The sequence below is a fragment of the Schistocerca serialis genome, unplaced genomic scaffold, assembly GCF_023864345.2.
Source record: "Schistocerca serialis cubense isolate TAMUIC-IGC-003099 unplaced genomic scaffold, iqSchSeri2.2 HiC_scaffold_1261, whole genome shotgun sequence".
Taxonomy (NCBI): Eukaryota; Metazoa; Arthropoda; class Insecta; order Orthoptera; family Acrididae; genus Schistocerca; species Schistocerca serialis.
In genome coordinates, this window is record NW_026047471.1 from 7528421 (window position 1) to 7546129 (window position 17709).

Sequence of the window (17709 nt, forward strand, 5' to 3'; positions counted from 1 at the left end):
TCGATTCTCCACAATAAGATTGGTTGGTTTAAGGGGGGAGGGGGGCGGGGCAGATAGTAAATGCCTACCTTCTTCTTGCTCAATGTTTTCTTTTTCAGCTCGTCATGTTCAGTACAGTTTCCTTTAATGGTTTCCCATTCTCATTTTTGATGCAGGCTTTGACTGCCACTGGATGAATTAAAAACCCTTTTTATTTACTTTTTTAAATTTTTTAATTTTAATTTATTACTTTCCTTTGCTTGAAATGTACACAGTTACTAAAACATACTAATATATCTTTAGTGTGTGATATTTTTCAAAACATGGCACCATGCAGAGAACCACATCACACTTTTTGCATCTTACGTGTGTAATTTTTCATTGTGAATGTGCAGTACATACTACACAGTGTGTCCGGGGAATCTCCTTTTTCTCTGTTGCTTCTAGGAACCCTGAATAATGTCCCTCTTTATTCTGCAGTTGGAAAGGGATTTCTTCTTTGGTTGTTCATAGGATTGCACTTTTACAAGTTTGACTATGAAATTCATTAAGCAACTGACAGATCGTTTCAAAGTGGTATTTCATTAGTGGTATCTTCCATTACTTTTGCGTTTCAAAAAATACTTTTTGCATTAAACACACACAAGTCAGTCATATGAAAGAATAATTTTTTGTACCACTTCATTGTCCTTCGGATGAACTGTTCAGAAGACAACAGCATGTCTGTCTTACCAACTGCACCCATTGACTTAATATAGCTGACAACACAGGTAGGTTTCAATTTGTTTTTGCCCACTCTATGGTCTTTTTCCTCTATCTCCACAAACTCTGGTCCATTTATGGTAGAAGGCATCCAGACTTCTCTCTTGTCCATCCATTTTAGTGTCATTAATGTTCCACAGGACTAGGACTGTATTTCCCCGTTGTTCAAACTGTCTGGCAACGGTGGTAGATGTTTCCTGTTTTTGCATGCCGTTCCAGTGGTGTTTGTACATCTATCATGGAGCCACAGGAATAATTCAAGGCTCGAATACCAATTGTCTAAATAAATGGTATGACCTTTGTTGGGGTATGGCTATAACAAACTCACAACAACATCGCCTGATTTTCCCCAATCAGCATTTCTAGATTCTATTTCTGAGGCAGCACCAATGTCGACAATATAATCCAAAATATAATTGATTTGTACGTTACAAAGGACAAAAATTTTAATGTCAAAATGGTTCCTTTGAAAAGTAGCAGACTTTCGTCAATCACAAGATTTTCAAAGGGTACTAATGCCTGGCAGAATTTATTTTTTGTGTGATCTACAATGAGACATATTTTTACAAGAATGTCTTGGAGGTGTGGTGGAATTGTCACTGAAGTGCGATAAAGGCGGGATCAACTTGTACCAGTCCCTGGCCATTATGTTAGAGAATATTGGTGTTTGAAGCAGAGAATATGTCAACCAATATCCATTCGCTTTTAACTTTTTACTTCTAGGCATAAACAAGGAACTTGGTAGGAAGCAATAAAATTAAGCTGCCTCTGCGTGCTTCCAGCATGCAAATTTCCTGGGTACTGTTTTCATTTTTCCAGTAGTAAATTTATGATAATTATTGATCTGTGTACAGATAGCATAAACGAATTCCATGGACATGAAGTACAAAAATATCTAAATGACTTGCTGACTCTTCGAAGTCTGCTTTTAATGCACCAAATGTGTTCACAAAATGGCGTCGTTTCATCACTGGATGATTCTCCGTCCAGTCATACTTTCTTTTTTCTGATGAAGTTTCACTTACTTCATCTTCTTTTCTGTCTTCAGAGGTAGAATCTTCTATTCTTGATGTCGAGGATTCAGCAGTACATTGACACGCATCCAACTCTTCATTGGAAGAAAGTTCCGCAGTATCACTACAATCTATGTCGCTACAATTCATAAGAATATCCATAATTTCCTTGTCTGATAAATTGTGTCCCATGATGGTGCGAATAAATTGAAATGTTGTGGACAGATGAAGTTGCATGAGAAAACATCGTTTTAGCCATCATCATTTGTTAAGTGGCACTCCCCTGCCATTTTGTACGCATTGTGCCATAGTTTTAACTGCCCACCATTTCATGATGGAACGCCCATTTTTTAACCATTTATGTTCCCACTTGGGTTTGCCATATGAGTTATCGACTGTTTTAGCAAATGACGTGCAGGCTGTCGAGCGCATTTTACATTTTATGTGTCAAACGAATATGTCGAAGGCCATTTAATTTGTAGTTTAGGACCTCCGTTTCCGTCAGTAGCCGTCTGGAGTTACTGCCCGCTGAGTGTACATCTAGGCCAATAGCAATGACTTTTCTACCTGCTGGACATACATGTATGCCCATAGTCACGAAAGGGTTAATGACTGCCACCACAACTCAATTATCGTATCTGTGATACTCCTTCCCCTCTTGCCGGGTAATACAGAATGAACTACACTTCTGTGAACTTTTTCAGTGTCCTCCATCACTCCTATTCAGTAAGGATTCAATACTGCAAATCAGTACTCTAGCAGAGGACAGAGAAGTGTAGGTAAACAGTCTTTTTAGCAGACCTGTTGCATCTTCTAAGTGTTCCACCTATAAAATGCAGTGTTTGGTTTGCCTTCCCCACAACATTACCTATGTGATCATTCCAATTTAAGTTCTTCGTAATTGTAATTCTTAGGTACTTAGTTAAATTTACAGCCCTTAAAGTTGTATTATTTATCATGTAACTGGGGTATAATGGATTTCTTTTTGTACACATGTGGATGACCTCATGGTTTTCCTTATTCAGGGACATTTTTCATTTCTTCACCAAACAGATATCATGTCTTAAGTCATATTGCAGTGGGTTTGACTTTTGATGATTTCACTGATTCTTTGACACACAGTTTATATCAGATAATTATTATTCAATTACTGTTCTACAACTAGCTGCATAAATATTTTAAGAAAGTCATTGTTTGTTTTCTTTCCCTGCAAACTGTGAAACTTCAGCTAGCTTTCCTTCTAATTATACTGTCTTAAAAAGGTTGCTAGGAAAGTCTGTCACTATAACTCCATTTAAGTTACATTTTGTTTCCTTCTTTTCTTTTGTTTTCACGGTGTCTTCATCTTGTGAAATCATTAGAATCAAGTGTTATTAACAAAGTGTAGGGATGATAAGGTTTTCACCAAAATTGGAATAATAAGAATATAGTGTAAAGCAGATAACAGCACATCTTGTTTAGGCCTCTACAAAGACCTAATATTATTATGCTCTTAGGTAACAACGAAGGATGAAATAATGGTATCTACATATGGTTTGCCTTCTTATTAAGCTTTAGAGTAGTAATATATTCTGTTGCCAAGGTCTTATAACAAGCTCCTAGTAGATATAAAGTAATAAACTGGAAACCCTTAAAAAAAGTCATTGCTGCTTTTCTGCTAGAATCGTGACAAAAGAACAGAGTTTACTTTAAATAAACTTTTATTCTTACACCACCTATGTAATTGTTATTGACTGGAAATTATTAATGCAGCCATATAAACTCTAAGCAAGTTGGTTGGTTGGTAGACAATGGCAACGTAGTAAAAATGAATCATAATGTTGTTGTTGATGTTGTGGTCTTCAGTCCTGAGACTGGTTTGATGCAGCTCTCCATGCTACTCTATCCTGTGCAAGCTTCTTCATCTCCCAGTACCTACTGCAACCTACATCCTTCTGAATCTGCTTAGTGTATTGATCTCTTGGTCTCCCTCTATGATTTTTACCCTCCACGCTGCCCTCCAATGCTAAATTTTTGATCCCTTGATGCCTCAATACATGTCCTACCAACAGATCCCTTCTTCTAGTCAAGTTGTGCCACAAACTTCTCTTCTCCCCAATCCTATTCAATACCTCCTCATTAGTTACGTGATCTACCCACCTTATCTTCAGCATTCTTCTGTAGCACCACATTTCGAAAGCTTCTATTCTCTTCTTGTCCAAACTGGTTATCATCCATGTTTCACTTCCATACATGGCTACACTCCATACAAATACTTTCAGAAACGACTTCCTGACACTTAAATCTATACTCGATGTTAACAAATTTCTCTTCTTCAGAAACGATTTTACCTGTGATAATATATAATGTGTATCCTCTCCAAAGCTCAAAATTTTGTTCATGATTGTCTTTGTTGCTCACATCTGTCTTCACACTATCATCAGATATTTCTCATAGTTTCATAACATTGCCTGGCATGCTATGACCAGTGATGTATATGATTTAATAAACTCAACACCAGGAAAAGAGAGAATGTAGTTTGTGGATACTGTACATAAGTTCGATATTTCTGTGTCTTCAGCAATGTGTAACTACCTCCTTGAGATGAGACTTCTCATCTAGAAAAATAGTACTACTTGCTAGTTTACTAATATAATGCATATATCCATATCCAGTGGTCACGAGCCCTGAAGACCACACGCTGCCTGCACAAAGTGCCTGTGTTCCTTTCTGTTGTACATGGTTTCTCCAGTTGTCTATAATCCCTAGGGCTGCCAGACCCAAATGTCAGTACTAATGGCAGATTTGTAAATGACATAGACAAATGAAACCAATAAAATCAAAGTTGAGAAGACGCTGGTTTAAACACATTGTTCAAGACATGGTGACAATAGCTTTCTGGGAAACCTACTTATGTAAAGCTGCTCTGCATTTCTTAATGTCACTTGGCTGTCACTGACTTTTGACTTTTGATATGAAATTGTAGTGGATACTAAATTTGATAGCACCATTTGTATCAAAACAAAACATATCTCGCATAGTACCTGAAGTTAGTGGTGCACCAATTGAAGATCATGTAGATTAAGTAGTTTGGTTATGTGAATTACCTTAATATGAATGCACATAGCTGAAGATTGAGAAATCTGTAGGAGGCTTTTATGCAGTAGTGGATACCAAATGTGTGACGATGATGCTGTTTTGTAACTAACCTAACCAACAAACATTTAATCTACAGATAATCAGTGTTATTCAATCGTAAAAATAACTAATGTGTTTCTTCCACTGCTCCATCATCACAAGACTATTTTCTATGCTAATTAGAAATTGATTTGGAGCAAAATAAATGAGGTTAAGGCAGGTGCTCATCAGAATCCTGGACCAGCATCAGTTCTCAGCTTTCGTTATTGCATTAGCACAATGCCCTGTGTGCCTGGAAGTGATGAATTCCCTTGCATCCTTTCCCTTTCTTTCCCCATTCTGTGTTTCGTATAAATGTAAGCATCAGCCATGTCATCACGAGTGATGTCTGTTCTGTCGGACAGGTTGTAATGTTGTGTGTGTCTCACTGCTTTTTTAAACTAATTTGTGCCTAATTTTATTCCGAGAACTCAGTAATGTATGTAAATACCGTAAATGTAAATGTGATTAAAAAAGTACTTGAAGTTAAGTGAAGCGCAGCTGAACAGCAAGAAATTCTTTAGTGCGCAATCACCACAACGATAGTAGTTGTGAATCTTTGAGTATGGACTCTAAAAAACAAAATAAGATTTATTAAAAAAAAAGAAAAAAAAGAGGACTGTTAATCTGTATCTTGTGGAAAGAGGATATGTTGCTATGCCATCACTCAGAACGTATTGTTACATTTAATGAAAATTGATATTTTAGTGATAAAACCGAGTAAAGTATGTGTAAGAGTTGCCAAGCATTTATGTATACAAATTTTCTGGAAGTGAAGAATAGAAATATCTTGTTTTTGGAAGAGGAGGTAAACTTCATTGTCATTGCTGTCTATCAACCAACAGAATTGTAAGTGTACGAAGTTCACTAAAATACAGGAAAAGAACTGCATTCTCTATAGTTTTCATTCAATAAGTAACAATCTCTCAGAATTTCTGAATTACGGTAATTGAATTATATTCTTGTACAATAGTATTGTGCTGAACTCCACTGACCAATTTTGATGTAGCAGGACATGTAGTTTGAAGGGAGTTTGTGTGCTAAGCAATCTCTTTTTCTTCCAAGAAGCAGATTGCTGTTTGATCTTATTTACTTACAACAGTGGTCCCTTAGGTATGAAAAGCTACGAAAATTTGGGCTCAAAGCTATCCACAATACGGCCAAGTAACTAACAGAGTTGTATTTTAAACCGTAAAGAGCAGTAGCTTCCTCCAAATTGTAATACATCACCAACTCGTGCAGAAGCTGATCATTCAAGGAGGCAGCAACCGAAATTCAGATACCAGTTACGACTTAAAGTAAAATCTCAATCAAAAATCAGTCTCTCTCTCTCTCTCTCTCTCTCTCTCTCTCTCTCTCTCTCTCTCTCTCTCTCTCCAAACACATATATAAATATTCATATTATTAAAAAAAAGTAGGTCATTTTATATTAGGTCTGACAGAATGTACACAACTCAAATATATCAAACAAGACTGAACGTTGTGGACATCACAGAATTCAAATAAAAAAATAGTAAGTGTGTCACTCATTTCAGTTTGATTCATGTATGCCAAGGAAATGCAGGCGTTCATCTTAAAGCATGTGCCATTCCAGGTTTCATAGCATTTCTGTGGTAGCCTCGTGTGAGTCAAGCTGACCTGTAACCATTTTCACTACCCTTCTTCGTATTTGCTCAATGTCCTCTGTTAGTCATATGTGGTATGTGTCACACACGCTCTAGCAATATTCTAGGTTGGGGTCACACAAGTGTTTTTCATGCTGTCTCCTCTGTAGAGTGATTGCATTTTCCTACAATGAACCAAAATCTGCTGTCTATTTTACTTTCAGCAGAACCAGAGTGATCATTCCATTTCATATCCCCACAAATTTTTACACCGAGGTGTTTGTATGAAATGACTGACTGTAATTGTCAGTCATTGGTATTGTAACCATAGGAACCACATTTTCTCATTTTGTAAAGTGTACACTTTTACATACCCGTCATTTAAAGCAAGGTTCCAATCTTTGCACCACTTTGACATGACGGAATACTAATGCAACCCTTTCCAGATATTGCTGCATCATCTGCAAAATGACTGACGCTATTATTAATGTCATCTATAATGTCATGTGTATACAACAGTATCAATAAAGAGCCCCAACACAGTTACCTGTGGCCTGCCTGAAATTACTTCTACATCTGTTGATGATTATCCATACTATTAATACCAGTTAACCCCACAGCCCAAGTGTTTAAAGGGACAGTCTCCCATGTATAAAAGAGCTTCAGATGTCTGGCTTTACAAATGAGTTTGTGTGTTAAATATTTTACATTAAGTGTGTAAACCTTTATGTTTGAAGACTCAAAACGCCAATTACTTACGAGGACTATTCAGAAAGATGATGAAGAAGAAGAAGAAGATGTATATACATTTTATTATATACATGTGAAAGAGCGACTGACATACTACTTTTCCACATTGTCACCAAACACATTGAGCCACTTATCATAGCAGTGGACAAGCTTTGAAAAACCTTTGTTGTAAAATTCTGCCACCTGAGACTTCAGCCAGTGAGTCAGCCTGCCTGGAGTTCTACATCGTCATCAAAGCACTGCGTTGCAAGCCATTTCTTCATATTGGGAAACAAGTGGAAGTCGCTTGGTGCAGGATCGGGGCTATAGGGCAGATGAGGGAAAATTTCCCATTTGAATGAATTAGGAGTTCTTTAGTGCGGTTTGCCATGTGAGGTTGGGCATTGTCAAGCAAAAACAAAATTTTGGACATAAGCTTTCCTCGGCATTTGTTTTGAACTGCTCTTCTAAGGCCGTGCAAAGTTTGACAGTACTGGGCAGAATTTATGGTTGCTCCATGTTCGAGAAAATCAATAAGAAGCACACCCTGCCTATCCCAAAACACTGTTGCTAACAGCTTTCTTTCCAACAAGGTTTGCAAACATTTTCTTTGTTTCTGGGAGGACCTTGTGACCCCCACTCCATGGACTGTAATTTTGTCTCACAATTGACGTGTTTCACCCAAGTCTCGTCACTGGTTATGACTTGATCCAATAATGAATCACCATGTTTCTGTTATGATTTGATCCAATAATGAATCACCATGTTTGTGGTAGGCCTCCAGAAATGTCAACGTTGCCTCCATTTGCTGTTCTTTATTGTGCTCTGTAAGCATTTTGGGCACCCACCATGCACAAAATTTGTGGTAGCCTAGCTTTCGAGTGACAATTTCAAACAATAATTTCAATGAAACTTGTGGAAAAGAAAGTGAAAGCTCCGTTATTGTGAAGCGACGATTTTCATGAATTGTTTCATCAGCTTTAGCAACAAGATTGTCAGTCACAATGCTCAGGTGTCCACTCTTCTCTTCATCATGAACATTGGTTTAGCCATTTTTAAACCGAATGCACCATTCCTGGACAAAACATTCACTCGTTACATTGTTTCCGTATACTTCGCACAGTTCACGATAAATTTCTATAAGTTTTAGGTTTTTTGCCAATAAAAACTGTGTCGCAGACCGCAGCTCACAACTGGCAGAATTTTCGAAATGCAGCGCACATTTCAAATTCAAATATCGAAAAAACCAGACGTGCAGAGACGTTCCCACTGTCACAGAAGGATGCTAACTGAGCTGCCGAGCTCACACATATACCAAAATATACGTGATTGGTGCGTGCCTAGCGGCATCAGATGGAAATGTTCCCTACTTTCTGAATAGCCCTCATAGAATGTATTAGTTTCACCTTAGTGATCCATAGATTGGTGAAAAATTCCAAACCAAAATCGATTCATCTTAGATTCTGGCAGTTTTAAAATATCACATCTCTGGAACTGTGTCATACAATCATACAATTTTGCAGGTACATTCAGTGACGTATGTGGATACTGTCTCTAAAACATGTTGCAAATAATTTAGAAATGCAGTTGTAATACATTAAAATGAGATACCTGATGCTGAAGTTTTACTTCATGAATCACGAAAACGTAGTAAGCATTAAAAAGTTTTCCTTGCATTATTTCTGCATCTACATCTACATCTATACTCTGTAAACCACCATGAGGTTCATGCGAGACGGTACATCCCATTGTAGTAGTTATAAGGGTTTCTTCCTGTTCCATTCACATATGCAGCATGGAAAGAATGATTGTTTGAATGCTTCTGTATGTGCAGTAATTATTCTGATCTTACTTTCATGATTAGTATGTGAGCAATATGTAGGGGGCTGTAGTACATACCTGGAGCAATCATTTGATTTTCTCAGTATAGTTTACATATATCTTAAAGAGTCTTCCAGCTTAGTTTCTTCAGTATTTTTGTGACTGTCTTCCAAGGATTATAAAATCTTTGACCATTCATGCTGCCCTACTCCATATTTGTTCAATATTCCCTGTTAGTCCTATCTGCTATGGGTCCCGTACACTTGTACACTTAAGCAATATTCTAGAATGGGTCACACAAGTGACTTGTAAGCAATCTCCAGTGTAGATTGATAGCACTTCCCCAGTATTCTACCTGTAAACCGAAGTCTACCACCTGCTGTACTTACAACTGAACCTATGTGATCTTTCGATTTCATATCCCTAAAAAGTGTTACACCCAAGTATTTGTACGAGTTGGCCAATTCCAGCAGTAACTCATTGATATTTTACTAACTCATTGATATTATACTGATAGGTAAGGATGGGAAAATATATTTTTGTAAAATCCACATCTGTGTTTTGCAAAATTCACATATAGATTTGTTGAAATTCGCATATATTTTCTTTGTTTGTAAATTATTAGACACACAAATTTATAAGATTGTCATACTACACAAGTGAACACAGACAAATTACTAGTTCTTTGAAATTGAACTTTTTGATGGGAGTGTTTGCTTTTGCAAAAAACTTCAAGACCTTTTTCTTCCAAAATGGCACTTCTTTTCTTCATTTGTCTGCATTTATGCTTTCAAAACTGGTTGTTCTGTTGAAAAGCAGCAGCACTTTCCCTCTAGTTAAATGAATGTGTCTCCAATGTAAGATGTTTCTGAACATTACTTGTCTTTTCTCACCCAATTTGAAGATTAAAAAATCTGCAGACTACTAAATTCAACCTTTCATGGGCATTCACAGCCATGTGACCCATGCTTGACAACACTGCAGATAGAGCTGACAAGGCATTTAGCATAGAAGTAGAATTAAATGTACGGCAACTCAATTTTAACATCAGGAGAAAAATTTCGGCACTGTTAGAAAACTTTACAGATTTTGTGTTCCAGTCGCTACAGCGCAGAAAGATGGTACTATAGGCTATAGTCACAGATGGCTGCGAACATAAACAGACTAGAATTTTGACCACCACAGGGGAAGGAGCAGTGCACAGAAACAAACTCTGCCTCCATTTCGCTGAGCAGAAGCCTACACAAGAACTGACACATTGTCACAGGGGATCACTGACCTCTTCTGGTTTTGTAAAGGTCATAATCAAAATCTGTGATGGACCAGGATTAGTCACTTCAAAAGAAGAAAATGAGCAATGCACAACACAAAGCATTCAGGCACAGCTACTGCACAATGGCTTGATGAAGTTAGCAGATTACTGTTAAAGATGAAGTTAAGGCCCAACCTCTAGCGGTATTATATGCAAATACAACTCAAACCATCTGCCACCTAATTTCCCACGTTAAAACTGTCCCCATTATACTATCTTTTAAGTTTTAGCTAACAAACAAACAGGCATGTTTCCTTCTTATAAAATGCTAGGTCTCATGGCTGAGTACTGTGTTGCATTATGTGCCGTGTAACTTAAACAGTCCATACAACCACCTACATTGGCATGGCTCCAGATCATTGAGCACACTGATACGTCGTTGGGTTTGTACACTTCATTTTCCGTGTAGGTTCTTGTGCACATTATCATTCTTAACTGGGCTTTGCCAGATGATGTACAATGCCAGTAACTGCTTATGTTTTGATATTCGATGCAGAAAATAAAGCTATTTCAACCTGTCTCTGACAAATAACTTGTCTGGATACAATTTGCTATGGAACAGCATCTGTTAAGTAATTTTGCATATTGTAATTTTGAGGGAAATTTTTGCAGTCCTTAGTCATAGGATACTATTCTCTCTCTCTCTCTCTCTCTCTCTCTCTCTCTCTCTCTCTCTCTTTTCGAAGTGCAAAATTTTAAATTTCTGAACACTTAAAGCAAGTTACCAGTCTCTGCTCTGCACCACTTTGAAAGATCTGACTGAATATTTATGCAGCTTCTTTCAGATAGTACTTCATTATAGCTAACTGCATCATCTGCAAGATCATTAATATATGATATGAGCAGCAAGGGTCCCTACACACTTCCATGGGTTACACTTGAAGTTACTTCTACATCTGATGTTGAATCTCCATCCAAGGTAACATGATAAGTCCCCCTACCAAAAGGTCCTCAATTCAGTAACAAATTTCACTTGATACCCCATACGATCATACTTTTGACAATAAGCATAGGTGTGATATGGAGTCGAATGTGTTTTGGAAATCAAGAAATACATCATCTAGCTGTTCAAGATACTTCATTATGTTTGAACTCAAAATATGGTCTAAGATTCTACAACAAATAGATGTCAAGGATGTTGGATGGTAGTGTTGGATCACTTGTACTCCCTTTCTTGTAGATGGGTGTGACCTGTGCCTTTTTCCAAGAACTAGACTTGGTTTTTTTTTTTTTTTTTTTTTGTTCAAGATATCTGTGATACATTATAGTTACAAGAGGATTAAACTCAGCCACAAAATTAGTATAGAATATGATAGGGATTCCATCAGGTCCTGGATCTTTGTTCAATTTTAATGATTTAAGCTGTTTCTCAAAGCCACTGACACTAATACTTATTCTGTTCATCTTTTCTGTGGCACGAGGATTAAATTGTGGCAGTTATCCAGGGTTTTCTTTTGTAAAGGAACATTTGAAAATTTAGTTAAGCATTTCAGCTTTTGCTTTGGTATCCTCAATTTCACTTCATGTCTCATTCACTAGGGTCTGGACACTAACTTTGGTGCAATAACAGCTTTTACATATGACCAGAATTTCTTTGGGTTCTGTGAAAGATCACTTGACAGTAATCTGCTAAGGTAGTCATTGAAGGCATCACAGATTGCTCTCTTGACAGGCAAACTCATTTCACTCATTATCTCTCTCCCTATAGCCCTACGCTTTGTTTCACACCTATGATGCAGTGATCTCTGTTTCGTTAGAAGTTCTTTTACAGTGACTGTATCCCATGGAGATTCCCTCCCACTATGAACTGTTCTATTGGGTACTTATCTGTCCAGTGCATGGTCAACTATTCTTTTAAACTTGAGCCAGATTTGCTCTTTACCTGTGCTGAAAGTTTAAAGTTCCCCATTGTGAGATGTCACTACTGATTTTTTATCTAGTCTACTGAGCATACTTTCCTAATCATTGTTGCCACAACTGTGTCATGGTCACTGATACTAGTTTTGATGTGGACATCCTCAAAGAGCTCAGCTCTATTTGTTGCCATTAAATTCAATATATTTCCATCAAGAGTGGGGATCTTAACTATGTGTTCCAGGCAGTTTTCAGAGAAGGCATTTAGTAATGCTTCACAGAATGTCTTATAACACCAAAAGCCAACAAAACTATAATTGTCCTAATTAATTGTTGGATGATTAAAGTCTCCCCTGATGATTATGCTATGATTGGGGAACTTATGTACAATTGAACTAAGATTTTCTATAAAGTTTTTGTTTATATCAGGAGATGAGTCTGGTGGGCAATAAAAGCATCCATTTATCATTTTATTCCCACCCCTGATACTGGGTCTTGCCCAAACAATCTCACATGCCGCTTCGGTTTCTATCTTGCTGGATTTGAGTTCCTTGTATACTGGGGGACATTGCTGCAGATTGTGACAAAAGTCATTGAAACTCCATGCTCAAGGCTGATCTCCTGAACTATCTCTGCCAGTTGGTGGAATGACCCAAGAGTGGCCTCGGAGCCCAGATGAAAGGCATCTTTGTTCCAACTTGTGCCACAATCTGCAGTTGCTTGCACACTGTTCCCCCACTGGCTGCTTGATTAGCCTCTTCAACATGTTGAATGTGGCCTGCAGGCATACACACTGAGTGCACCGGTGTCCTTTCGTGTCCCCTGCTGCAATTTTCCTACCATCATTTGCTGTACATTTCAACTGCTGATGATTAATAGACCTCCTACCCTTTTGTGTTCATCTCATTTTGCCACCACACAAAACAGATTTTCCTAAAACAGGTGAAGTGAGTCCCTCTGGATCAGTTTCAGTGAAAGACATCAGCTCGGACTGAGTCCTCCCTGGTCCTCGTCCACCCTGTAGAAGATGCCTAGATCTACCATTGACACGCCTCTCTCAGTAAAGTGAATGCTTAATGATAGATCCCATACTTTCTGCAGAGGAGACAGGATTCATGGGAGAGAATAGTACATGAGGTACCTCTGGTACAGATGTCACAGGTCACTCTCGGGAGCTCTCCACCAATTCTCAGCAACTGCCGATTGACTGTAGTCAGGGTGATTTCCAGATGCTTATGAATGTCAACCATTTCATCCAACTATTTTGTGTGTGTGTGTGTGTGGGGGGGGGGGGGGGGTCATACTTTCATTAACAGTCTTTGTTGTGGTGATGAGGCAAATGCTTCTTGAAAGTCAAGAAATACCTCTGCTTGATTGCTTTTATCTGTGGCTTTCAAAATGTCATGGGAGAGAAGCTCAATCTGAGTTACAAGTGACTGAAGTTTTCAGAATTCATGCTCATTGGCATGGAGGTCATTCTAGTTGAGAATCTGGTTGAAATTTGAGCACAGAATATGTTGTTCTTAAATGAGTCTACCCCACTTCCCAGCCTCTTGTTCTCTTCTATTTTGTGTTTCTCTTGTTAACATTGTGTCTACAGTAACCCAACCTGCTCTTCAATATTGCTGTCACTGGCATTGAAAATTTTCAATTAGAAATCCTATTTTAATTTAATATTTATGTTGTGAGCACTTTGCATTTTCCATAGCCAAACCTCTGCTTAATTTTGAAAGATAAATTTCTCGATTTGTTTCCTTAACTGGTGCAGACCAAATCGATAGCACCACAAGTAGATATGAGATTTGTGTCATTAAACATAAGTAAAACTGTCAAACAACCACGCAACTGTGATATGTGTGTATGGACATAAACAGTGCTTCATTTGATTTAAACCAAGCGTGGTCTTGATTGCAGTTTTTGTTTTTTCTGCATTTTCATAACATGTTAGTGCAGCTGTAGCTGATAATATTTTGTAAGTACTCTTGTGAACAGTGTTGAGGGAGCCAGTGTGGAGCACCTGTTCATGACATTATTTGTAACATCTTAAAATCCTGATACTAATATTGAACATGTCATAATTGAAACAGACAATGCTTCATGAGCGCATGTATGGCAAGTCACTATCAGCTGCCAGTGGTGCAGGTGCATGTGTGGTGGAGACACCAGAGTTGCTTGCTGTCCGGGAGAAGGCAGAAAAAGCTGCATCAGAGAAAGCGGCAGCAGACGCAGGGCAGACTAACGGATCACTGGAATGGCCAGCTGCTTCTGTATCCCAGCCTTCAACACCTCTTAAGGGCCCCATCAATAAACAGATAGAGACTCGTACTTCAGATGGAAAGAGAAGAATAACACCTATGTACATACCTCCTGCACCAGATGCTGGGTGAGCCTTGATTAATTTTTCTGTAATTTTAAATTGTATTTGTGTGTTGTATGTGTATTGTGATCATTTTAAATTGAGTTTGATTGGGGGCCTGCACTAGTGCCTATTAACTTCACATCAGTCATGTTTTGTGTTGTAAATATAATGTAATTGTACAGATAAAAATCCTACTTACCAAGGAGCAGCAGGAGAAAACGTATATGAAGGTTAAAGAAATATGCAAGCTTTTGGAGCCAGTGGCTCTTTCTTCTGGCAGAAAGGTTGAGGGGAAAGGAAGAGTGGTGAAGAAAAAGGATTTTTGAGGTTGAGGAAGTGAGGAGAGTACAGAAAAGTCACTCAGAACCTTGGGTCATGGGAGACTTCTCAGATGGGGTAAGAAGGGGAGGGGGTGGGGGGAGGGAATGTTTAATTTGGGCAGTGAATGTCACTGAGGAACTTTGGCATTTTGGTCGGCAGTGCTCTTTCCAGTGTTATTTCCAGACATTGTGAACATCAAAGTTTGAGTGTATCAGTTCCTTAGCAGTGGATAGTGCCTATTTTCTTGATATCAGTGTTCTGTGAGTCAGGCCAGCAATTTCAGTATGTATGAACAGCTGAGGGATACTGCTAATTTTATGGTACTCTCTAAGGAAAGCATTTTTACGCCATATCTCTGGTAGTCGTATATGGCTCAAGGAGGGCAGTCATGCAGTAGGAGTTGATTGTACTGTGCTGCTGATAGTGTGGATAATGTCATTTGGTGCCACACCAATCTTGTTCGTATGTGAGCAGATAATCATTGTAGGGGCACAGTATTTCACCTCCGAATAGATGAGCCCAACTTCTAATGTGCAAAGCTTATTTACCTAGGAGCCCAAATAGATGCCACACAGTTTATTAATCATTTTAATTCTTGCCCTTCTTTTACCTGTGGTCTTTGTCAGGTGCTCCTTCTAAGCAAGCATTCTGTCCACGGTAGTTGTCACGGTTGAGACCTTCATCTTCAGCGTTAATGTTAAGCTCTCTTCTTGTGACCATTACAGAGGTGGAAGCATGATACTTCTGTCTTAGTTGTGTTAAGCTGCAGTCTCCATTTATGAAAGTAGTTGCTTGGCAGCTTTAAGTCGGAGATCAAAATGTCTTTGGAGGCCTCAAATGATTCATGTTGTGCAACTTTGGCTGAGTCATCTGTGTAAGTGAACTTTCTGGATTGTGTGTTTAGCTTGTTTGAAATATAAATATTCAAGAAGATAAAGGCAAGTTTTGAAATTTTGGCAGTTCATCTCCATGTGGTGTACCCTGTGTAATGTCAAAGAGGTAACAATGCCTGGTATTCAGACAGTCGTCAATTGCTGACCTCCTGGCAAGTTTTAAAACATCTATGGCTGCATCTTATTGATTTCTGAAGAAGACCTTTTGTTGCATTATATCTAGGGTTCTTTGTGTCAGTCTTCTTCAATGTTTGACTCCAGATGTTTAGAAATGGAATTTACTCCTCCGTGATAATGCTCCATTTAACCTTCCAGATAATGCATTATACAGGGAAAGATAAATGAGCTAGTTGAATAAATGAAATGTGAAGAAAGAGAGATTACATTTGCAGAAGTGCCTAAATAAACTATGAGTTATCAGTGCAAAAGGGAGAGGGAGTGAATGAATACAGAGAGAGAGCATGTGCATTTGTGTTTGTGGTCACATGCTTGCATGTATGTCTGTGGTGAAAGACTGGATTAATCATAAAACGTAGAACTTAGTAAACGAGAGAGTGACAAGGGAGAATACAATGTTAGGAAGAGAGAGGATTGTAATATGAGGGGGAAACAATGAGAGGTGGTGTGTATTTGACAGGTGTTGGGCATCAACAGTAAATGTAATAAATAGTGGTTTGTTTGATTCAGATGACCATTCTGTGGACTGTAATGGTTTAATTTTCCTGTTCACTCTGATTTTGCCAGGGATGATTTTGTAGCTGTAATGCACAAGGTTTGAAACTGTACAATGATTTACTGTATCCATAAAATTATTCTCCAGTCACCATTAGTACAGTACCAGTGCTTATTTGAAGTTTCTTGATAAGAAGTATTTTATGTGTTTTTGGGAAATAACAGTTAGATGTTCAGTCAGTAAAGAAAGAAAGGGACATTGTTAAGTATATTAACAAAAGTGATCTTAATTGTTATTGCAACGTTAGTTTTAATGAACCCATGCACAATGCAATCCCACATTATGTAGCTGGCATCCTGCAGGGAATATTTTAGGCCAACACTTAGTGCATAAAAGTCAAAGGTGTCTTGAAGGATAGTTCCTCGTCATACAGTTATGTTCACTGCTGGCACGCAACTGTTTACAGTATATAGTATCATAATTTCTTATGATATTACGTCGACTATATTAATATAGCTGTTATTCATGGATGAAAATTTGGTTTGCTTTTAGTAATGTAAAGGTGATTGGTGGCTGAAGCTGAGATGTCATTGCTTTCAGTTGTATTAAGAAGGATAATATGAACAGAATTTCTATTTTGTATAATATATGTCCTTGTGATGTTTTAGCATACCACACGTTAATGTTGTCTGAGGCTGTGTGGACCTATTCAGGAAGGTTCACAGTATCTGTTTCTGTTGCTAAATCTTTGTATATACATTTTTGTTGCCTGTATAAATGAAGTGCTGATGATATGTGGCTAATTTGGATAGAAGTTCATGGTGATGCTTGTAAAATTAGTATTATTGGCAATTGTACCATATATACATTAATTTGGTCTGTGTTTAAACACCCATTCTGCCTCATTCTGACTTACTAAATACATATGCCAGCTGTCATAGCTGAGGATGGGGTTTAACAGATACTTAGTATCAAAATACTCCCTTCATACAGCAACCCCCCCCCCCCCCTTGACACAAAATTGTGGCTTCCACCACTCACCCAACCTATTTAATATCCTAGCCCCACCACTGTGTTCCACTTCTTATCCCAAACCACCAAACCATCATCCATGTGTCACTACAATGTCAACAGCCAAAATACAAAACATATCATATACATCTTAACTATCAGTTTGTAACTATCTGTCCCACAATCTGTTCAAGCAAACTCCCTGACCTAAAACTCCACCCT

General features: G+C 38.1%; 1 pseudogene; it reads left to right on the forward strand.

The window, feature by feature from the left end:
* The window catches only part of LOC126438173 (protein HIRA-like), a 450749-nt pseudogene that overhangs the window by 317783 nt on the left and 115257 nt on the right, over nt 1-17709 (forward strand).